Source organism: Mauremys reevesii, linkage group 3 (assembly GCF_016161935.1).
Source record: "Mauremys reevesii isolate NIE-2019 linkage group 3, ASM1616193v1, whole genome shotgun sequence".
Classification (NCBI taxonomy): Eukaryota; Metazoa; Chordata; order Testudines; family Geoemydidae; genus Mauremys; species Mauremys reevesii.
In genome coordinates, this window is record NC_052625.1 from 50,982,225 (window position 1) to 51,006,471 (window position 24,247).

Sequence of the window (24,247 nt, forward strand, 5' to 3'; positions counted from 1 at the left end):
CACTGCTCACGGTCCTGGCACCGTTCTCCATTTCAGTACTGGTCGTACTCGTGGCACCCGATCAGCGTCCGTTCGCCGACCTGGCACACTCGGTGCGATCCAGCTCCTGGCACCGCTCCAGGCTCTGGACTCCGTAGCCACTCCGGCATCCAGCCTCGAGATTTGGTCGACCTCCTGGCACGCTCGGTCGCAGGTCCCATTTTCGCTCGATACCAGTATGCCTCCGGTACGATCCCGGTACGCGTTGAAACGACATCAGCTAGAGGTAGACTATGCCCAGGGCTTTTAGCTCCTCCATGGCCATCCATTCGGGTGTGCACACCAGAGTCTCCCACATGCCCCAGGGCCAGGACCTAACCCCATCAGTGGCTACCCTGTATGTCTCGGGCGTGCCGTCAGGCTGAGGGCCTACCTGTGATCGATCTCGCTCTGTTCTGTCAGAGCACTGGGTGCCAGAGGCGACGGTTGGCCGTCCCCTCCGACCGGTATGGAGGAAGCCCAGTTCAGCCACCGGTTCCCACATCCCACGGATCAGGAGGTCGTCCAGGGCGTGAGCCCACACAGGACCCACTTGTCCCTGGCCTTTCTTCTTCCTCCTCCCCACATGAGGCGCTGGCAGGGCGTACTCCTTGGCCTCCCCTAATCGGCAGGGGCCCATCAGGACCTCCCGAGGCGAGTGGCGTTCACTATGAATCTCCAAGTGGTCACTATCCCGCCCGTGGGCTCGGGAGTCGAATGCGTGTGCATGGTATCCTCCAGGGTGACGGGTACCTATAGTGCGTCTTTCCCCTGCTCCTTGCCACTTAGTCCATCAATAACATGCAACGCCATGGCGACAGGTACCAGCCCTAAATTCAAGGAGGCTAGGCAAATGGACTCCCTGGGCCATAAGATGTACTCGGCAGGCGCCCTACAACTTCGCCTTGCAAACCAGCAAGCCCTGCTCAGCCGTTACTATGGGCGGCGCTGGGAGACTTTACAGAGTCGGTTTCTCTGAACTTCTGTCAGGGGTTTGATGCCCTCCTGGAAAAATGGAACGAAAGTGGTGAGAGCTTCCCTCCAGGCCTTGTTGGATGTAGCTGACTCCGCAGCCACGACTCTGGCCTCGGGTGTGGCCACGAGGCACATTTCATGGCTCCAGTTATCGAGCCTCCCCTCGCAGCTGCTGCACACTATACAGGACTTGTCCTTCAATGACAAAGGCCTGTTCTCACAGCTGACCCTAGGCTGCAAGGCCAAAGGACAGCAAGGTCACTATGCACTCCCTCTCGGCATATGCATACCGATGTCTCACCATCGACCTTTCCGCCCAGCCTCACTGCCCTTACCCTGCGCCTAGACAAAGACAGGGCTTTGCCAGCAGGCATCGCTGACGCAATCGTAGACGTTGGTCGGGACCCCAAAGGGGCCAAAATCAGGGTCCTCCTAACCACCAATCGGGCAAAAGCCTATCCCTCCTCATCCATCTTAGGCACTCCTCTCACAAGCAATTCCTTTTGCAAGACGTGCGGACGCTCCTCACCATCGGAGCTATAGAGGAGGTCCTAAGGACGAATGGGGCAAAGGGTTCTAGTCCCTCCGATTCCTGATCCCCAAGGCCAAGGGAGGTCTCAGACCTACCCTAGACCTGCGGGAGCTCACCAAGTTCATGATAGACCTGGAGTTCCGCATGGTGTCCATGGGACCGTCATCTCATCCTTGCATCCCGGAGGCGGGTATTCCGCCCTCGATATAGCAGGTGCATATTTTCACGTCGCCACTTATCCTCCACACAGAAGGTACCTCCGGTTTGTGGCCAACCGTCATTTCCAGTTTACGGTCCTCCCGGCTGGCCTCTATACAGCCCATGTGTATCCACAGTGTCTGGCTGTAGTCGCCACCTCTCCGCCACCGTCGGATACACGTTCTCTATATCTAGACGATTGGCTCATTCCAGGGACCACCGGGGCCCAAGTTACCACTCATGTGGGTGTCGACACGGTCCTATTCCTGCGTTCAGGCCTGATGATCCATCAAGAGAATCCACCTGATTCCCACACAGGAATAGACTTAACTGGGGCCACCCTGGACTCCAGTATCGCACAGCCTGCTTACCTCGCCTTGGTTTCACGCGATGGTAACCATTGTACAAGGTCTATGGACCTTCCTGACAACTGTGGCTTGAACTTGCCTAGGTTTCCTGGGTCACATGGCTGCCTGCACGTTCGTAACCAAACATGCCAGGCTGCGCCTCCGTACACTTTAATCGTGACTCACCTCAGTGTACCACCCGGCCAAAGGTGACATGGTCATGGTCGCCTCGATCCCCCCGAGCGTCCTAGGCTCCCTCGACTGGGGGTCGCCCTCCCTGATGTGTGCAGGGATGCTGTTCCATCCACCTCACCCCTCGGTGTCCCTCATGATGGACGCCCCATCTCTCGGCTGGGGTGCTTACTTGGGTCAGTTTCACACTTAAGGCCTTCGATTGGCTCACCAGCTGGCCTTGCACATCAATGTCCGGGAGTTGAGAGCAGTCTGCCTTGTGTAACAGGCGCTTCAGCAGCACCTGCAAGGCTGTTGTGTCTCGGTGTTCACAAACAACACAACGGACACGCGTTGCATAAACAAGCACGGAGGAGCACGGTCCTCCCCTCTTTGCAGGGAGCTATCCAGCTCCGGGACTCCTGCACAGCCCAATTGATGGACCTGGTACCGTCCTTTCTCCCAGTGGTCCGGAGCACTCTGGCTGATCGCCTCAGCAGATCCTTCCTGTCTCTCAAGTGGTTGATTCCTCCGGATCTTATCCATTCCGTTTCCGGAAGTGGGGTTTTCCCCGCATAGTCCTCTTCGCTCTTGCGAGAAGCGGAACAAGAGGAAGTTCTGCTCATTCCAAGGCCTCTCCCGGGCTCGATCTTGGCTGCTTTTCTGATGCCGTGGGCGAGCCCTCTGCTGCAGCTTTCCCACCGTGCCCGCTGGTTCACAGGGTCCTGCTAAAACTCTGCAGGGACAGGCGCACGCTATCGTGATCGCTCGGCGTGGCCTAGGCAGCACTGGTACACCATGTTACTAGACTTGTCGATAGCCAACCCTGCCTCTTTGCCCAGACCTCATAACGCAGGATCACGGCAAACTTCACCACCCAGACTAGCAATCCCTGAATATCACAGCATGACTGCTGCAGGTCTAAACCGATCAGTCACAGTGCTCTGCCTCGGTTCTACAGGATTCTCCTGGGTGGTAGGAAGCCTTCCACTTGGTTAACGTATCTGGCCAACTGGAAGTGTTTCTCTTGCTGCTCTGAAACACAATGTTTCTCCCACCGAGGTTCGATACATTTCATCTTGGATTACCTCTGATCTTTCAAACATCAGCGCCGGGCGCGATTCATCATTAAGGGCCTCAAGGGCTTGGGGCATTTATACCCCAGTTTTGCCGCCCGCCAAACCTGGGTCTTCAACCTGGTTATAAGCAGTCTTATGCCTGCCCCATTCGAGCCACTGACAACATGCTCGCTGAGATACCTGTCCTGAGAGAGAGTTTTCCTTGTAGCCTTTGCATCGGCCAGACAAGTCTCAAGCTTCAGGCTCTCACAGTGGACCCACGGTGCACTATGTTTCGCAAGGACAAGGTGCGGTTGTGACCACGTCCGGCCTTCCTCCCTAAGGTGCTGTTGACCTTTCCTATCATCCAGGATATCTTCCTTCCGGTCTTCTTTCCGAAGCCACATTCATCGCGAAGGAGCACATTTGCCCTCCCTAGGCGCGTGAGGCGCTCGCTTTTTATGTCAAGCGGACAAGCCCTTTCGTACGCCCCAACTCTTCGTTGTCTTGGCAGACCGGATGAAGGGCCTACCTGTCTCCTCCCAGAGGTTTTCATCTTGGATGACGTCATGCATTTGCACCTCCTGTGACTTGGCCCATGTTCCATCGAGCCACCTTACTGCTCGTTTGGAAAGGGCTCAGGCTTCTTCTGCTGCCTTCCTGACTCACATACCCTTCCAGGGGCTATGTTGTGCTACTACCTGGTCCTCGAACCGGACCTTTGCCTCTTTGGTCTAACTGTCCAGAGATCATGCAGCCTTTGGCTCAGCAGTTTGCATTCTGCAACATCTCACTCCGACCCCACCGCCTCGTAAGGCTTGGGAATCACCTACATGGAATGGATATGAGCAATCACTCAAAGAAGAAAAGACGGTTACTCACCGTTGTAACTGTTGTTCTTCGAGATGTGTTGCTCATATCCATTCCACACCCACCCTCCTTCCCCACTGTTGGGTGGCGGCAGAAGGAACTGAGGAGTGGGTGGGTCGGCTGGTGTATATATCCGGCGCCATGGTGGCGCCACTCCAGGCGCCCAGCCGACCCACTGAGTTGCTAGGGTAAAAGTCTTCTGGCGAACATGCACGCGCACGCACACACCTACCTGGAATTGATATGAGCAACACATCTCGAAGAACAACAGTTACAATGGTGAGAAACCGTCTTTTCCTAGCCCCATTACAGCCCATCCTTGACCGTCGCTTCTTAATCATTCATTTAACCGGCGGCGTCTTTTCCATTCTCCTTGTCTGCGGTGACTCCCCAAGCCATGATCGCCTTCCACCTCGAGGGGTGGACAATGAGAGGCCTTCACACTAATTGGGATGCCTAACAAAGTTTTGGTCGGATTCCAACGTATCCATCAACGTTGAGTCAAAGGTCCTCCTTGGAACTGTCACCGAGGTAGCGCTTTCTCCACACAATTCCAAAGGTGCTCGGAGCTAAAACAAAGTCCAAAGTTCTCAAAGGGATGGTAAAGGAGTCCATGTTTCCTCTCAGCAGCCTTTCCACAACTTCTAAAACACGTGTCCTTGGTCAGAGATGGCCTCCTCTGCCCAAAGCTGGGACTTATGGGGCAATGATGCTGCTCTCTGATTGGCAGAGGCGTTGGGAGGAGTTCTTAGAGGGTCACACAACCCACTTCGAACAGGTCACCCGCCCCAGCACTCACTCTGATTGGTCAAATCTCCTCTCAGGGTGGTCCTATCAGGTGAACCCCATCCTGATTGGTAGAGGAAGTAGGTGGAGTTCTTAGAGGGTCACACAACCCACTTCCAGATGGCTCACTCCACCCCAGAACTTGCCTTGATTGGTCTAATCTACTCTTGGGGTGGTCCCCAGCAGCTGAAACCCTTCCTGATTGTTAGAGGATGGTGGGAGAAGTTCTTAGAGGGTCACCACGACCCACTTACGGACAGCTCACCCCACCCCACAACTCACCCTGATTGGTCAAATCTCCTCTCAGGGCACTGCTAATGGGACAAAACCCATCTTGATGGGTAGAGGGCAGTGGAAGGAATTCTTAGAGGGGTATGAAAACTATATGCTCACTATTTTTTGTCAAAATAATTTGTATAATACTTTCAACACGAAATCATTTTTACACATCTTGTTGTTAAACATTTACTGATAACTATGTCAGTAAAGCTGTGTTGAATGAATGGACAGATCCAGTTTTATTTCTCAACATGTTGTTAATATAGGTGATTGTTGTACAATGTTCTGTAAATAATTGTGTAGAAACTTGTTTGAAATAAAATTTAATAGAAATTCAGTTAAGTACCAAACCACACATTACATTAGCAGTATTCCTTCTGTATATCAATGTTTCATTAAATTTCCAAAACACATTTTTGAGACTATTTATTACTAGAAATTCACCTTGATCGATCAGTCCTTCAGCCGTCGTCTCATTTGTGCCGATCACAACACGTCTTCCATTCTTCTCGTATCATGGCCTTCCTTCCCCATGTGCGGCCATGTCTTTTCATGATAACATCTTCCCATCTCTTTGGAGTTTGGCCGAGTGCAGCTGCAGTCCATCGATTGTCAGTGAGCCTCACTATATGCCAGGCCTATCGCATTCTACTATGCATGCTCTCAACAACAATGCCCAGCACTCCACTCTGCTGTCTGATCTCTTCATTGGGGACTTTGTGGTGGATTGAAATTCCCAGAATTCTTCTTTCCATCACCCTCTCCAGACAGTTCCTGCTCCTCTGTCAGCACCCATGTTTCGCTACCGTGCAACATTGCAGTACAGTAATTCCTCGCTTAACATTGTAGTTACATTCCTGAAAAATATGACTTGAAGTGAAACGTTGTTAAGCAAATCCAATTTCCCCAGAAGAATTAATATAAATGGGTGGGGTTAGGTTCCAGGGAATTTTTTTTCACCAGACAAGAAACTAGATAGATAGATAGATAGATAGATACACACACACAAATCCTCATCCCCAGCCAGAGCCCTCAGCCCCCCATGCCCTAATTCTCATCCCCAGCCAGAGCCCTCATCCCCGCACCTAATCCTCAGCCCCAGCCCTCATCCCCGCACCTAATCCTCAGCCCCAGCCTGAGCCCCTCCTGCATCATGAATCCTCATCCTCAGCCCCACAGCCCTCACCCCTGCACTCCCTCCTATCCCCAAACTCCCTCCCAGAGGCACCCCCTCCCCTTCCTACGCCCCACCCCAGCCTGCACCAAAACTGCATCCCAAAGCCTGCACCCCTCCCCCCTCCTGCACACCCACTCCCTGCCCCAGCCCAGAGCCTGCACCCAGCACCCAAACTCCATCCCAAAGCCTGCACCCTGCACCCCTTCTGTACCTAATCCCCAGCCCTGGATCTGCACCCCACACCTCCCCCAAACCTCCTCCCAAAGCCTTAGGCAGGTGGGAGGCAGAGTTTGGGGGCAGAGACAGGCGGCGGGTTCTAGGCACCACCAAAATTTCTACAAACTTGCCACCCATGCTCTCAGCTTATGCTGATGGAGGATATGTCTGTTGTCTCAGAAGTTGTTCTGGATTCAGCTGAAACCCAGAAAGATGCTCAGGAAGATGTTTCTCTAGAGCAACCCCTAGCTGAAAAGGGAAAGGACAACATTTCTGGGGGAAATGAATTGTTGCCTAAAATTGCTCCTGAAGGACTAAAACCTCATGTAGCTTTTGCAAGCAGTTTGCTGCAACTGAAGGGTGTGGAAGTGAGTTGACTGAGTTAGCTCAGAATGAATCATTGCCTGTAGCAAGCAAGAGTGTAGGTGCTGAGAAATTTGGTTCAGTTTCTAGCCACGGCCACCCAGAGTGGGGGCAAGTGGGGCAATTTGCCCCAGGCCCCGGGCCCTGCAGGGGCCCCGCGAGCTGCTCTGGGTTTTTGGCAGTGGGCCCTTTACTCGCTCGGGTCTTGGCAGCGGGTCCTTCAGTGGCGGGAGACTCGGGCAAGTGAAGAACCTGCTGCTGAAGTGCTGCCAAAGCCTCGGGCGCCAGCCGGTAGTCAGCGCCACAAGCGGCGGGGGCCAAAAAAAAAAAAAAGAAAAAGCCGCGATCGGCTGTGCCAGGCTGCTCTACTGCCACCACTTCATTCTTCGTCTGCATTTGGCGGCAGGTCCTTCCCTCCGAGAGAGACCCGCTGCTGAATTGCCGCCAAAGACCCGGCCCTGCCCCAGGCTCCCTGAATCCTCTGGGCGGCCCTGTTTCTAGCTGTCACAGTTCCTCAACTGTGTATAAATCCACTGACTTTGTTTGAGAAAGATCCAGGGTGGAAGCCATCCCTATTAAAACCCACACCGCCTCTGTCACTGCTAAGCAGTTCTTTACATGCACCTGGGATGGCCGCTGCTCTTTGGTGAATCGGGCCAGCCCCAGTGTGTGTCAGGGAGAAATCCTGAATGAAAAAAATGGGAAACCCTGGCGAAAATGGTTTCATTCTTCACAGCTCAAAGTATGGAAGGATAAACCACCTGACCCTGTCTTTTCCATCCTGTTGGCCACCCATCTTGGCCAGCAAGAAGGAACGGCTTTGGGCCATTGGAAAATAAGCATCAAGTGGGCTGGTCAGTGCCTACCCTGATGTTAAGACAGGAAAAGGCCAGAAAAATCCTTGACTTATTATGCCCACCCTCACGTAGGTCACCGCTTCATGATCACTCTGTAATATTGATCCCAGATTCTCCCAATATATACGGGAGTGTGGGAAGTTTTTCTCTCTTCTCTGCCCCCTCACAGGGCCCGTCCATGAGCCATGACATCCCACTGGTGTGCCAGCACCCTGCTGTTCATAAGTGTCTGGAGTCTGATGCTGTCCAGGCTCTATGCTGTACCTGTGACCCCTCTGAGCCTCTGGAGGTGCTTGCCAGCTGGAGCCCAGGAAGCTAAATTGCTGTGCCACATGCATGGATTCTGTGGGAATGGGAGCAACCCCCTGGCCCTGCAGCGTCACTATCAGTTCGAAGGAGACAAACACACTCAGTGACAGCCTCCTGGGTGGTGAAAGGTGCAGGGTAGCCCTGGTTTCCTCTGCTGTTTGGGGAACAACCATGCCCCTACGTGTCATCATTGCCATTGGAACTCAGACACCTCCGTTACCTGGAGAGGAACTGCAGCTGTCTCTGATCACACCAGCAGGCAAGAATATCACATGGTTCCTCGTAAACTGCTGAACTGGATTTTAGCTGCACATGACTTGATTCAGCAAGGTCCCCCAGACTGGACAGTTCCATTAAAGGACACACATTGTGACAAGCTCATGCCAGCAATTTGGTGTAAATTCTATAGGCACATTGCCATTTCAGAGAGATTTCATGAGCCTGGTTTGTACAGAGTGGATTTGTGCCAACATATAATTACAGCTTTAAATTCCAACCCTCTGATCACAAACTGTGCTCCCTTCTGACATTTAAGAGCCCCAGTTTCAGGACCCCAGGTGTTAAAATTGGATCAACAAGAACATTTGGTTCTTCCACCTCAGACTTCTCTGAAGGAGGGTCAAATCCACTTAAAGGGCATGAATAGCTCTCACATTGCACCTGCATGTGCTCTCCTGATTGAAACTAGCCATAAGGATTGGGATGAATGGGTAACCTGGGAATATTCTCACTCTTCCTTCAATGTTATCCACGCAGAAGGGTCTGTTATTGTCTATGTTGGCAAAGCAGGTATGTGTGTAAGGACAAGATGTAATATTGTGTTGATTAATGGGCACTGGGTCCAACCCATGGGGCCTTATGCTAATCGCTGTTTCTATAATATAACCATCATTGTTGGTTGTGATATTACATTTACTGTGCCTATATGGACTGTACAACAGTTAAATGCCTATCCTGAGCTCTACAAGGAGGTTTCTCCCATTTCACTGGGAATGGGTCTCATTGCCATTAAGGTAAAAACACAGGCCATCACTCTTGGTGGGAGACTTTGCTTGGGTGGAGCCCCAGTGCAACAGGTCTTTTAAATCTCATGCTTCACCCCATTTGGTGATCACTGGTTTCCAAATTATACTAGCAATTGGTCTGATTCTGCTGGTTTGTTGGATACAACGACTGATGCAGCAGCTGCAATGGATGGAAGATCAGACCCGGTACCACGGCGTTAAGGATGCGATGGGGATACTCACTCAGTGCAAGTACCCCATCAATGGGGGGACTTGATACCAGCCAGCTCTGTGTTTTGGGGAACCAGGGCACAGTATCTAGCCTGTCTGACTCATGAAAGACACCCCCCTCCAGTCTCTGTTTGAGCCAAAACCAATCAGAGAAAAGGCTTGCAGAGAACAATGAAGGGCATTGGGAGACACACCTAGACCCCTCTAACAAGGGTGACAAGATTAAGACATCTCTATTTGCATACAGAATGAAGAACAGAGACAACTCCTCTAGCCTCATCTGCATGAAAGATGGGACAGGGATTAGCATAACGAATGAGGAACAGAGAACCTCACTAAACTTTGAGACCAGAAAAACAGGGACACAGTGCATCATGGGAATCCCTGCTCCAGGTGCTAATGAACCTACGGCTGTACACACTCAGCTTAGCAATTATCAGACCAATTCTAGTAATAAATCTTCAATTGATATCCCAAAATACTGAAGGAGCCTAGTTGCATTGTGAGCTCCCTGGAAGAAAACACTACCCATAGCCAAGAGTGATCAGTTCCTATTGTCTAGCTTAAAAAAAAAACCCTTGAGGCATCAGTTTACCCACAAAGAAATCTAGTGTTCTCCCTTGAACTACTGTATTTTCTCTACAAAAACCCCTACCTGTGCCCAAGTCAGTGTTCTGATGTATAGACCCAAACTCTGCATCAGTTCCACTTGGACACCATCTCCTGACTGATCATGTTGAGGGCTCTGCCAGTCTCCAGCACTCAGGACCCAGAGCTACCACCATCACCTGGGAACCCCGACCAGTTCAAGCCTCATGGAGTGGGTGAGATTTCTCTCTCTCTCTCTCTGTTTTCTTTTCTACCACAGGTATTAACCTTTAAAATGTAACTGTTATATTTATTTAGCCCTCCTTGTGCAGTTATCACTATTATTCAATAAATTACTTTTATGGTTCAGCTGGTTGCTTCTCTCTCTCTCTGAATTTTACTCTTTTGTGTTTTCAGCTTCCCCAATTAATTCTGCAGCAACGCTTCCTTTACCTAAGCTAAAGATCCCTGTAGCGCCCAAAAATACTGTGGGCTTTGCTCATTAAGTGGGTTACTACCAGTACAATTGTAACGTGAAAGTGGGATAGGGACGTATTAAACTTGGGGCACATAAGGGAGAGGGGCAGCTGAAAGTGCTGCTCAACTCAGCCCATTGAGTACAGAGACACATGGGGATCAGCTGGAGGTGCTGATTGACCCAGTCCACTCAGACTTAGGGGTGGGGTGTGTGTGTGTGTGTTCATCTAATTCTAGGGCTGGAGGAACCCAGCCCTGGGAACCTAGGTCCTGCAGGGTAGCTCCATTGGGAGGGCCTTGCAGAAGGGAAAAGTAGAGCTCCATATGAACACACAAATGACATAAGCAGCATATTAACAGATTTACAGCACCCTCCTTCCCCACCCAGAAGAGTGACCCTAATAAATGGGCATAGCCCAAAGTAACGGGCACATCTGGTAATATGACCATCTTGGATAATAGCCATTGATGGACCCATCCTCCATGACCTTACCTCATTCTTTTTTGAACGCCTTTTATAGTTTTGGACTTCAACACCCCTTGCCAATGAGTTCCATAAAGTGACTGTTCACTGTGTGAAGAAGCATTTCCTTACATTTGTTTTAAACCAGCTGCCTATTAATTTCATTATGTGACCCCTGGTTCTTGTGTTACATGAAGGAAGCAATAACTCTTCCTTATTCACTTTCTCCACTTATCATGATTTCTCAACATTTGCCATGACAACTACAGCCCACCTAGTAACTTAGTTCATTCATGCCCAACAGTACACATATCTAGCTCTCAACTGAATTAAATGCATTTACCAAACCTCATCCTATGCTGCGTTTTGAAGCGCCACTATTCAAAGGGAACACTGGGCTGCCCTGTTGTGTACACCACTGCAGCAGTTAATGCTAACTATACATCGCACTGTTCACAAGAATTTACTAGTCCTGTAAGAATTTTTCTTGAGAAGGCGAAGAAATGCTTTAACGCCGTCCATCTTGCTGATTTTCTGCTTCGCTCTATTGTCTGCTGCTGATATTGATTGCACGCACCTGTGTCACATGTACATTGGAATATAATTCCACATAGTCCTACAATCCTTAGAAGACGATCTGAGAGGAAGTAGAACATGTACTAAACTGGATTTTCTTTGCCTTAGGAATTACAAATGTGCTCATTTTACAAATGAAAACTTGTCAGAACAAGGTAAATGTGCCCTGTCCTGAAGAAAAACTTCTTATTGCCTCTCGGTGTAGATTACAGCCCTTCTTGGCACCATCTCTATAGATTTGCCTCTGTGACTGGTTTTGCCTGCCTGCTTCGTGTTCCCGTTCATTAGGACTTAGGCCAACTTGACCCTTGTAATGGCTTTAATTCCCTTCACTACTATGAAGGAAAACATGGCCTACCTAGCAACAGCCTTATTAAGCAAGATCTGCTGAGGCTTTCAATCGTCTGTGGAGAGTTCAGTTGTTCAAAACAAGTTTTTAAATTTTCTGGTGATGCTGATGAGTATTTGGTTGTCTTCTATAAAATGTGGATTATATTATAATCTCAACCATGATAGTACTGAAATTGATTTTATAAACCCTAGGTAAATTCCTGGATTTGCAGCATAATGGAACTGGTAAGACTGCGGTTCCAAAGATGGTACAGTTCTATATAAAACTTTTCAATGTATAATGTGCTCAGAAACTGAACAGCATTTTGAAAAGCTAGCGTGGTAACTTTAAAACAATTCAGTGTCCTCAAATGTGTTTGCATTGTTTTGTCTTCTTTGCATGCCTGACAAGCTGTCAGATCTTTATCACGAATGCTTCTGAGATTGATCTGTGCACTGCAAAGCCCACAGCCCTCAGTGTTCTGGGCCCACCCCACTCACTGGATCCTTTGAGTCTGCAGCTTCAGCTCTGAAGGGTTAAAATCCATGTGCTGTTTGCATAACAACTTGGTACACCTCTACCCGATATAACACGACCCGATATAACACGAATTCGGTTAGAGCGTGGTGAAGCAGCGCTCTGGGGCGGGGCTGCGCGCTCGGCGGATCAAAGCAAGTTCGATGAAGCGGTTTCACCTCTAACGGTGAGATTTTTTGACTCCCGAGGACAGCATTATATCGGGGTAGAGGTGTATATGGATTGCGTCCGCTTTTAGAGGCCCAAAGTCCAGAGTCTGGTCAAGAGGCCAGAGGCCTAGCAAATAGTGATCAGCTACGAGAAAGCAGAATAAACAAAAGATAACCTTGGCCCTAGGTCATTAATTTGTTATTAATGCAGATTTCCATGGAAGGATATGACTAATACTTTAATGGCAGAATATGGCCCCAACATTCTCATTAGCCATCCTTAGACCTGACAGGTACGTCTTAATGTCTCCAAAGAAACTTAGAGACAGACTATTTTAAAAAAAGACCTGCTGAATGAATAAAATGAGGTTTAAAATTAACTTTGTAAACCAAATACAGTAGAACTTGCTTATATTGAACTCAGCTGTAATGAAACTTCATGTAAGTTTTGCCATTGACGTCAAAAGGATCTAGGGTCTGACCTTCTTCCAAAGTCTCAAATTGCCTCTATGCATTTCAGTGAATTTGCACTCCTGCTACACAGAAGCTACTCTATGTTTATAGGGCCAGATGGCATACCCCCCAACACACAGCCTGAATCCTATACCATAACGCATTTAAGCATATGTGGAGCTCTAAGTGTGTGAATAGTCCCATCAAAGTCAAGGAATTTGTAAGGAAAAACATGGCACTTCAAGTGCAAATCCGCTTCCAAGTTGCAAAAAAACCCACTTCACAACCACTACTTCAGTACCAGAGCTGCACTCCTGTTCACTGGCAGGAAGATGGTGCATAGATATGACTGCAGGTAGGAAAAGATGCCCAGCTTCTTGTCCTGCCTTGCTCTGCCAAGCATCCCGCCTCTCCTGTGTGGTTAGGTCTGGGATGCTGTGTTTCTGACAGGGGTCCCCAAACTGTCTTGCATGGGGAGGGCAGTAGAATTTTCCCCCATAGCGAAATCCCACTGTGGTAATCCTTTGGGAACAGAAATTATCACCAAATGACCAAATAAGTATTAAAACTGCACTGCAAGCCTGTTATCAGGCTGAGCAGAGAGAGAAAGGGAGGAGAAGTTGCCACAAGTGAGCCATGAGAGGACTAAGGAAGTCACTAACTCCAGACTTCATGCAACTGCTTTTCATTAAGGGTGAAGGACTAGCCTTTCAGACAGGAAGTGCCCCTGCACTTGAAGGGGAATAAAGGAAGTGCCCCGCCAAGAGATGGGGCTATTTTGGCAGTCAGGCCTTTTCCTGTTACACTGAAACAACTCTGTCGATGGTGATGTATTTTTGTGAAACAACCAAATTTCCCCACAGGTATGTTCTTGTCATATCTATATTTAGATTGGCTAAAGCTCTTTGTAGTAGGAATATGTTTGTTTGTTTATCATGTAACTTTGACTCCTTCACCTGCACTCTTCCCAACCATCCATCTCTGCTGAACCTACTTTTAGCATATCCCACCTTTTGAGCAGCTTTCAGCAGACACTGTATATGATTGATTTTGCCATTCTGCCAGTAATATGTCCCCTCACTCTCTCTGTAATTAACATGTAATAGACAAGTTTTGACAACACTTTCCTGTACTGTTTTACTTCCCTGTGTTGCACACTTTAGAACTTCTGAGTTTGTGCAGATTCTCCTTTTAGATTCTCCTGTTGTAACCCCTCCTATTATTTAATCCTGTCCATGCTGGGTGGTGGTATGTTTTGTCAGAAGTGAGCTGCATTCGAGTGTGTTTGTTCAGTAAAGTTCAGAACTGCTACAATCCTGACACTTCAAACTGTTCAAATGTCAGCTTCAATTCTGAGGGAAAAATGATCACACACAATATTCAAACAGAGTGTGGTGCAGGTTACAACAAATGCATAGGAGGTCATGACACTACAGAATAGATGCAGGAGCTCTAGAAGGCCTCAAGAAAAGGAGTTCCTCTACACAACAATTTTTGTTGTACCCCACCATGAAACGTTCTTTCTGGATTTTAAAAAGCCTCTCATAAAATGCCACATCTGGTAGCATTAGCGCTGAGTGCAGAGAAAGTGGGTGCCACGGCACAGCTAGACTCCTTTCTAAGAAAGCAATAGACGTCAGTCAAGAATGTTACCAGCGATTGCCTCAGGTGGAAAGTGATAGCTAAAAAGTGTATGCAGTTGACAGATTGATATTAATTTCCTAGAGCCTGCTTCTCAGGTATCAGATTTGTGGGTACAATACAGTCATTCCTGGAGTGGAGTTTCTTGGGTAATCAAAATAGGTTCTACCTGTTTCACAAAATGTATTGATTTAGGGCCTGATCCAAACCCACTGAAGTCGTTGGAAGGTTCCCACCGATTTCAAATTATGGGCAGTGGATCTGGCCCCATTTGAACACTTTGTAAGGACTCAGGAAAATAATCCCATTCAAAATAGTTAGATAACTAAAGAAAGGCATGTGGTACTATTTTCCATATTATTCCTTACTGTCTCAGCACTGTGTGGAAGAAAGTGTTCATGCTCTTTATCCCACAGGGATTGGAAGGAATCCTATGAAATGATTATTTGCCACATGAGAAGAACAGAAAGCATTTGTACAGGCTTAGGGGAGTGGGGAAAAGATGGTGCTGTTTTATGTATGAAATGTTCAAAGCTATAAAGGAAGAGAGCTGGGTCATGTAAATAAGCAGTGACCCCCCAGGCTCTCTGGATTCTCTACTAAAAGGGGACCTGACCCTGCAAACCCTTGCTTTCCTCAGTAGTATTAGAGCCCAATCCTGCAATTGTTTAAGCTAATGAGTCAGTTTACGCAGGTGACAAGTCTGAGTAAAATACTTGCATGAATGAAGTTACTTCCCTGTTTTGTATTGTTTCAGGATTGGGCTCTTAAGGCAAGGAAAGCGGTACTGTGTGATTTAAGCACAACTTGCAACTGGATTTTTAGGATTTGGCCCAATGTCTCTTATTACTCAACAACTGTTTTGCTAGGCCACAGTGGTGGCCAGTGAGCTACAAAGCTCAGACTGAAACAACAGATGAGATTTACAGTTATACACTGAGTCTTGTAGAGACACAAATGCCCTAGAGAAGACTGGCATGATGGATACTGCTGCAATCAGAGTTCTGGGAACTCAGCAATGTATCCAGTTGTCCAATTGTATGATGTCACTTTAATAGGAGAGTCATTAAAATAAGTCAGTTCAGGGACAGTGTTTCTGATTCAAGGAGGATTATGGCCTATGAACTATGGGAGGAATGCCGTACTTCTGCAGTTTTAAGGAGACAGCCTTTGGCTTCAAATGTTTGTGACCCAAACCAATTTATTATTCCTGCTTCTTGAATATTTGTATTTGTTCTTTTTTTTGTTTTTTTGGCCAGGGGAGGAAGGGTGGCAGATGGATGGTACTGTAGCCATACATTTTACCCTGCAGGGCATCCACCAATTAACCACTTGTGAAAGGGACCCATGGGTAATGTCACAGGTGAAAGATAACCAGGAGACCTCAGATCAGTCTGTGACAAACATAACAATAATCTCGTGCGTCTCAAGGGCTAAAAGCTCAGTGGAGCGGAGTCTCTCCTTTATAGTGCCGATTTAAAGGGAAGCAAGCTGAAGCTTGTTCATGGTATGGGAGAGGTACCAGCGGTGACTCTCTGATCCCAGGTGATAAACTCCTCCCAGCAAAGTACCGACTCGGAGACTACAGCGCAGAGCTGCGGAGGAGGAAGAAATAGGCAGGGTCCCGGGATGTGGGAGCTCACTACACTCAAACTTTCCCAAGCCTGGCCTGAGGGCTCTCTGCTCGCTACAGTGATATTTCGTCCCCTTCAAAAGTTCCCTTGGGAAGCTGTGGGAGGAAGATCCCCTAGGGGCCGTGGCGAAGACCAGGAGCAGGTCTTGTGTCTCGGTGGTGGGGTGGCTGTTGGCTTTTCCTCCACCCCATTGCGCTCCCCCGGGGGCTCCCAAGTCAGCGCCCACCAGTTTGGGATTTATCTTTCCTAGGCGGACCTCTTCCCTTAACCTCCTTCTCCCCGCTTCATCCCTGCAGCATCTGCCTCAGCCTGGTCCTTGCGGCTGAGCGAAGGGGCCAGGTAGAAATGCCGAGCAGCTCACCGAGATGAGGTGCAGCTGCCCCTGGCGCTGGAGCAGGATGGAGGGAGGGGAGGCAGCCCAGCGGCTGGGGTACACGGGGAAAGAGAATGAGGAGAGGAGCGGGTGCCCACACACACACAGAGGCGGAGAGCAAGGACACACACACACACAGTTGCACCCAGAGTCAGGCACCCCATGCCCAGTGCCTGAGACAAAGTGACAGAGCAGGGGGCACAGACACCGTGTGAGAAGCAGGCACCGGGGCTGAGATGCACATGAGAGAAAGACAGAGGGCCGAGAGAAGACAGGCCCCGCCCACACTGACCGAGGCGGGACGCAGATACACACACACACACACACACACACACACAAAGAGACAAACACACTGAGATTGTGACAGAGACACTTCAGGGACTGGCAGCCACACACCGAAAGAGGCTGATACACACACCTGGTGCCTGGGCGAATCACACACACAGCGTGATAACAGACACCCAGTGATCCCACACATGGCGATCTCACGGGGTTACACACACACGGTGATCTCTCACACACACAGACAGCGATCTCACACAGGATGATTATACACAGATGGTGATCTCTCTCTCTCTCTCACACACACACACACACACACACTGATCTCACACAGATAGGGTGATCTTACACACGCAGCCAAGGTCATGATCACACACAAGAGACAGGCTGATCGCACACACACAGAGCGATCTCTCTCTTACAGGGTGATCACACACACACATGATCGTACACACCTCTCCAGGGACAGGGAGAACGCCAGGCTCCGCTCCGCGCGGAATCTGAGCACAGCAGCAGCAAACCCATCCTGGGTCTGGGCCTTTCTTCTCTCTCTTTTTCCATTTAGTCAAACAACACCTCCCCAAGCCCTAAAAAAATGCCTGCCTGTGAAGCGAGGAGAGGGCGCCGGGTCTGTAAATAAGAAGTGAGTACTGGCACAATGGCATGTGTTTCTAGATCGCAGTCTGTCCGAACCCCTCCTGGCCTGACCCCCTTCCCTGAAACCCCTGCCGCACCCTGCAACCCCCTGCCGCACCCCTCCTGCATCCCGACCCCCTGCCGCACCCCACCCCCATCCAGGCCCCCCCCCCAGCAGCACACCACACCCCACCAGCACCCCCACCCCTGCCTGACCCCTGCTGCACCCCGACCTCCTGCCACACCCGCACCCCTCCTGGCCTGATCCCCTGCCCTGAAACCCATGCTGCCCCGACCCCTGCCCTGAGACCCGTGCCGCACCCTGCATCCTCTGTCCTGACCCCTTCCCTGAGCCCCTGCTTCACCTGCACTCCGCACCCCTCCGTCACCCCACACCCGGCCCTCCCCCCCCTGTCACACCCCTCACCCCTCCTGCACCCCCTGGGGACAGGGAGGGGGCAGAGTTGGGGGGATGTGGGGGAAGGGGGTGGAAAAGGGGGTGGGGCCGAAGGAGGCCGGGGGGGTGTGTGTGTCAGGAAAGGCAGTCCTCAGGACAAGGTCCTAGTCCTCATGGTCATTTGAGTTTGAGACCCTGATGCAGAACCGTTACTAGGTATTTTTGACCGAAAAAGGAAAATTCTCAACTGCCATTGGCTGCCATCTGTTTGTTCGCAGATAGAGTACCAGTGGAATAGGTCCTCATAAAAGAATGATCAGATCATTCATTTCACATGCTAATAATCTGAAATTGATGACTACTGTTCTTCATGTGCAAAATTCCATTGAAGTCTGTGGAAAAGAAACTATAGATTCTGAGCCTCCCCAAACACACACACGTGTATCATGAAAAAACAGTTTTGATTTTTAGATAAGTGGTTTTAGTGATGTGAAAAAAGACCCTATATGATATTTACAAAGGCCCCTTCCACAAAGGGAGACATGCATTGAATAAGTTAAATGAACACTATTGGGTTAAATTTGGCCCCAAATATAGGTTTCTAATAGCTTTTCTTCAGAAGCAGCTTTTTCAAAACTTAAGACCAAATAGAAATGTTTTAATAATGTTTTAGAAAATTCCAGTGGGGTAGTTCTTATAAACAAAGAGCAGTGATTCTCAAGCTTTGGTACTGGTGACCCCTTTCACATAGCAAGTCCCCCACCCCCGTATAAATTAAAAACACTTTAAAATATATTTAACACCATTATAAATGCTGGAGGCAAAGCAGGGTTTGCGGTGAAGGCTGACAGCTTGAGACTCCCCCACATCATAGCCTCACGACACCCTCAGGGTTGCAACCCCCAGTTTGAGAACCCCTGACAAAGAACCTCTGCAAAATTTGTGGCCTAAACACTGCAGTGTTGTGCCAATGCATAAGAATCAGAAAATGAAGCTAGTAAAAAACAAAGTGAAACTGATCTACAGCCACTATCCAAGTTCAAAAAATAAATATAAATTGTGCCAACCAGACTTTTAAAGGCCTTTCAATTTTTCCAATTTGATAATAGATTTTTAAAATGTTTTTATATTGCTACATATTTAACCTGATAAGCAGTTTTTAAATAGTTTTTTTCTAATTTGCATCTTATCAAGTGTCTAATTAGAATGTGTAGGCTGCTTTAAAGTACTAATACTGTAAGTACAGTGAAACCCCGTTATAACGCGATGTTTGGGGTCCAAAAAATTCCATGGTGATAAATGCAGGGTCGCGGTATAGCGGGGTTTCAAGCTGGTCAGTTTAAGTCAGTGGTCCCCAATGCGGTGCATTGATGTGCTCTGCCTAGTGCCTAGTGCCCCTAGTGCCTAGTGCCTGAGCAGGGGAGAGAAGCCGCGGCCCCGTGCCTACCGGGGACAGAGAGCACCGGCGCCCACAGCCCTGGAGTTCTCTATCCCCAGCAGGCGCGGGGCCACGGCTTCTGTCCAAACGGACCATGAAATCTGGGCTTTTGTGTACTTTTATCCTATTCTATACAGATTTCATGGGGGAGACCAGTGTTTCTCAAATTGAGGTCCTTACTTCTGTGCTGCCTTCAGAGCTGGGCTTCCAGCTAGCAGCTGCCACTCTCGGCCTCCCAGCTTAAAGGCGGCGCCGTCAGCACCACCAGCACAGTGGTAACGGTAGCCGCACCACACCCCCCCACCCCTCCACCGTAACTTGGTGACACCCCCCCGCCCACACACACAAGACCTTTTGGATCAGGACCCTACAATTACAACACTGTGGCATTTCAGATTTAAATAGCTGAAATCATGACATTTATAGTTTTAAAAGCCTATGACCGTAAAATTGACCAAAATGGACCGTAGGCCCCTACCAATAATATTCCATAGAGGAAGATTGACACCTGGTGGCCAATTGTGACCTTAAAGGGACACTGTCATATAGTTTAATATTTTCAGCCTAAACTGCCATAAATTCAGGGGAAAGTTACTTGGATTCTAAACTATCGCAGGCTCAATACTTGGGTAAACTCGAGTCAAGGATGAGAGTGCCTTACAATAAATTTGTAGTAATTAAAAATAACAAGTATTAAAAATACGGGAAATTCAAAGTTAAGTTAAGCGTAAATTGCAACCCAACATTTATCAATTTGGAAATGTATAATTCAGGCTCTCAAACAACCTCAACTCTGCCTTTTCAGTGACTCTAGCCTCTAATCTTTCTTCCTGGAAAATGTGCCGTTTTCAAGTCCTTCACATAAGAGTTTGCGAGATAAGATCTCCATACTGAACTGGTGTTTTGATCAAGGGCTTTTGTACTGGCTCCAGGACAATTTGTAAAAGCCAGTGTATTATTGGTTTAATGAACAGACCACTGCTGTCCCTTTGCAACTTTTTCCCTTCAGTGGTTATCCATTTCCACAGTTTGCTGACGGTGTGCAATGCACCCCACTCACCCATGTTCAGAGTCTCATGCACCTTGAGCATCCTCATATCCTGCACCGAGGGCATAAAAGGGTGGAGCAGGCCAGCCACCACTCAGTTCCTCTCATGCCTCCTGGCTTTGAGATGAACATGGGCAGTGAGCAGTGCTAACAAAATACCTGGCTCTTTTTAACTCTGTGCAGCGTGTAGATAGAGATAGCTAGTTGTTGCCCATTGGCATTTTGGTTTTTTAACCAGAATAGCTATTTCTTTCTGGTGTCAGGATGGCTTCTTTTAAGTCCCCTGGATTTACATACTGCCCATCAAACACGGGCACTATACCCTGTAATGTTTGGCATTTTCAGGAACATTCCCCAAACAAAATACATATTTGCAAGTCCTTCACTTGCAGGACCTGCAAATCTAGAGAAGCCCTGCTCCAGATGTACTTAATGGGTAAAGCAATGAGAGTAGCTTCAGGCCCTGGGTCAGATAACCATCCTGTAAATGTCTTCTCTGCTCCTTAGAGTGCTAGTACTGGGTCCCTCACTTCCTGGGCCTCATCAGCAACATCCTCTTTCAAAATCTGGCACGTTGGACAAGAAGCTTTCTGTGAAAAAGGTACAGGGCACGGAAAAGTCCAGAGATGATTCCAGACTAAGATCTCCTCAAAGAGAAGGATGGAGAACTCCAAGCTTTTATGCAGACCCAACTTATGCTTATCTTATGTCCGGACAAAGTGTCTTTTGGACACATGCTGTGTTCCTACTGACAGTTGTCACAGACTTGCATCTGAACCAAGGCCGGCTCTAGCATTTTTGCCGCCCCAAGCAGCAAAAAATAATAATAAAAAGAAGCCGCGTTCGCGATTGGTGGCAGCTCTACCGCTGCTTCTTCTATGGCGGCAATTCGGCAGCAGGTCCTTCGCTCCAAGAGGAGTAGCGGCCCCACTGCCAGTGCCGCTACTACACGTGCCACCCCTCTCTTCATTGGCTGCCCAGGCACCTGCTTGCTACACTGGTGCCTGGGCCGGCCTGATCTTGCCTACTTTTCAAATGTTAGGCTGTCTTTTATTTTGATCTTAACTCTGAATTACCTTGGTTTCTAATGCTTCATTTTATTTGTTGTTCATAACTGCAGCATTACGAATTAAAAAAGAAAACAAACTTACATGTACTGTCAACTTTACTCACAGAGTTTAATGATTTGTTTTGTTTGGTTTCTGCCTGGGGATTTTCTTGATAATTTCTTTAAGACATTTTGAAATCTTTCCCATGCAAAGAAAGAAAGCTGGCAGAGAGCTCCCGGTGTTATGCAGAGAACAATGGGGGAGCTAAGAAACAGGGAACATTGTAGTACTTAGAAGTATGATAGGGGTCCCTCAGGTTCTGTGGTTACCAGGAGAACTGGAGGTTCTGGTGGAGCTACTGAACTTTGCAGGCACTCTGAGTTGAGATTAGTGGAGAAACTCTGAGGGGTGCAGGAATGCCTGAGAACATGGGGAAGTTAGTCCAGCTGAATGTTTTGGCCTCTGCCAATTGCTGCAGCTCCACAGTTTCCGTGTGTATTGGGTAGAACATTATAACTCATGCAAGTCATGGATTCCACGATTCTTCATATTTCTCTTTAGCTTAACTCTTTTCCCATCCCCTTTCTGCCCCTCCATACACACTTAGATTAAAGAAGTTATGTTGCTGTGGGAAAGGCACCACCACATATGTCTTCTGTAAGTGTGATGGTTGTCACCTACTCTTTGCAGTCAGGGATTTTATCTATGCATGCAGATTCTGCTGCCTACTTAAGAATATTAGAAAATGCTGCTGCTTGTTAGAAAATTCTGCTGCTTCCTACATCCTATATACAGGATGCTGAAGATTATACCATCATATGAATGGGGTTAAGAATTTGCCTCTGCAGAGAATGCAGTAATGGCTGTTCTTTGCTGCCTCTGTAAGGACCCCATTGAGAGAAGGTCTTGGCTGGGAGTAGGTTGAGGCCAGGGACAATGAGTCAATCCAGGGTTATTACCATGTTTGTATACAGATGTTCAAGTAAGTTAACAATGAGAACTTTTGACCTGTGAATAGGCCCTCTCCACTTCACTGACTGATAGCAAAGTGCAGAGGAAAGATTGATTGGTTGCTACTTCTGATGTCACAATGATGCTACTTATGAATCACCTGAGTTACTGAGCAAATTGCACAGGAAAGTTTGATTGGTTGGTTCTTCTGATGTCACAATGATGCTACTTGTAAATCACCTGAGTTACTGGTATAGCTCTGTCACCATCACCTCTGTTGAGACTGTTGAGAGCTTTTTAGTAACTAGGGAATATATGAAGAGTTTGGGGTCTTCTGTCATTGAAATAATCAAAGCCAATAATAAGGTGAGAGAACAAGCAGTGAATTTTATTAATATTGTGATTTTTTTTAAAAAAATGTCTCTGGCAAAGTAAGAAACTATTTTATGCAAAACATTAATGTAATCTAAAGTGTAACTCTGCTGAACTTGGAAAGTAGATTCATTTATTATACTGTGAAACCAGGATTTTTAGTTCCACTTTAAATGCAAACGTCAACCTGTTGGGTGAAAACCAAATCCACTTCAATTTAGGCTTAAACAATTTATTTTAGCCTTTATTATATATGTTTTTAGACAATGCTACTATCACGTATGAATTACATAAACATGCATAAAAAGATAAGGCAAGACAAGGAAGTGCTCAAGTTATCTTTCTTGGGGACAGGGTGACTCTTCTCAAATCTCTGCTATGCTTGGCTATTTTTCCTCTGTCTCTTCTCCACTATTATGTCAATCATCTATTTTTTAATCCTCTGTTCTGTAACTGCGCAGACTCAGTAGAGGAAGCTACCTCATCTGTGTCTTTATCCATATATATTCTACTCTAACCCCTAATTAAAAGCAGGCGGCTCTAGTAATCCGGCCGCCCCAAGCAGGGCGGCATGCCGCAGGCGCGCTGCCGGGCGCTGGTCCCGTGGCTCCGGGGGCGTGCCTGCGGAGGGTGCGCTGGTCAGCGGCTCCAGTGGAGCTTCCGCGGGCATGCCTGCGGGAAGTCCACCGAGCCGCGGGACCAGGGAACCGTCTGCAGTCATGCCTGCGGGAGGTCTACCGAGCAGCGGGACCAGCAGACCCTCCGCAGTCATGCCTGCGGGAGGTCCACGGGCGCAGGACCAGCAGACCCTCCGCGGTCATGCCTGCGGGAGGTCTGCTGGTCGGCGGCTCAGTGGACCTCCGCGAGCATGACTGCGGAAGGTCGCTGGACCCGCCTGCCGCCCTCCTGGGAAAATGCACCCCGCGGCGTGCGTGGCGTGCTGGGGTTTTGAGCGGCCCTGATTAAAAGATTCGCCTGCATAAATCACAATAACTAACCCAGATTAATACATTTTTGCTTATCCTGCTAAAACTTACTTATATCTGTGTAGTTCCCATCACAGCTATTCCTTGCTGTCACGCTCCTGGCTGCATGCAGTTGTACTTATATTACAACTGCAATTTTTATTCTTCGTACTCATCTGTTTCTGTGGCCTTGAGTTTTTACTTGTTAGCTGGTTGAATAGGCAGGTGGGGATGAGGATTGTACCTGACTTGTACAATTTTGCTGCTTGTTAGAAAATTCTGCTGCTTTCTACCGGTACATCCTATATACAGGATGCTGAAGGTTATACCATCATGTGAATGGGGTTAAGAATTTTCCTCTGCAGAGAATGCAGTAATGGCGGTTGTTTGCTACCTCTGTGAGGACCCCATTGAGAGAAGGTCTTGGCTGGGAGTAGGTTGAGGCCAGGGACATTGAGTCAATCCAGGGTTATTACCATGTTTGTATACAAATGTT

At 48.3% G+C, this 24,247-nt stretch overlaps 1 long non-coding RNA gene across 1 annotated transcript in view; it reads left to right on the forward strand.

The window, feature by feature from the left end:
* Window positions 1-24,247, forward strand: part of LOC120402009 — an 85,045-nt gene that overhangs the window by 50,331 nt on the left and 10,467 nt on the right. The gene's annotated exons all lie outside the window — the stretch shown is intronic.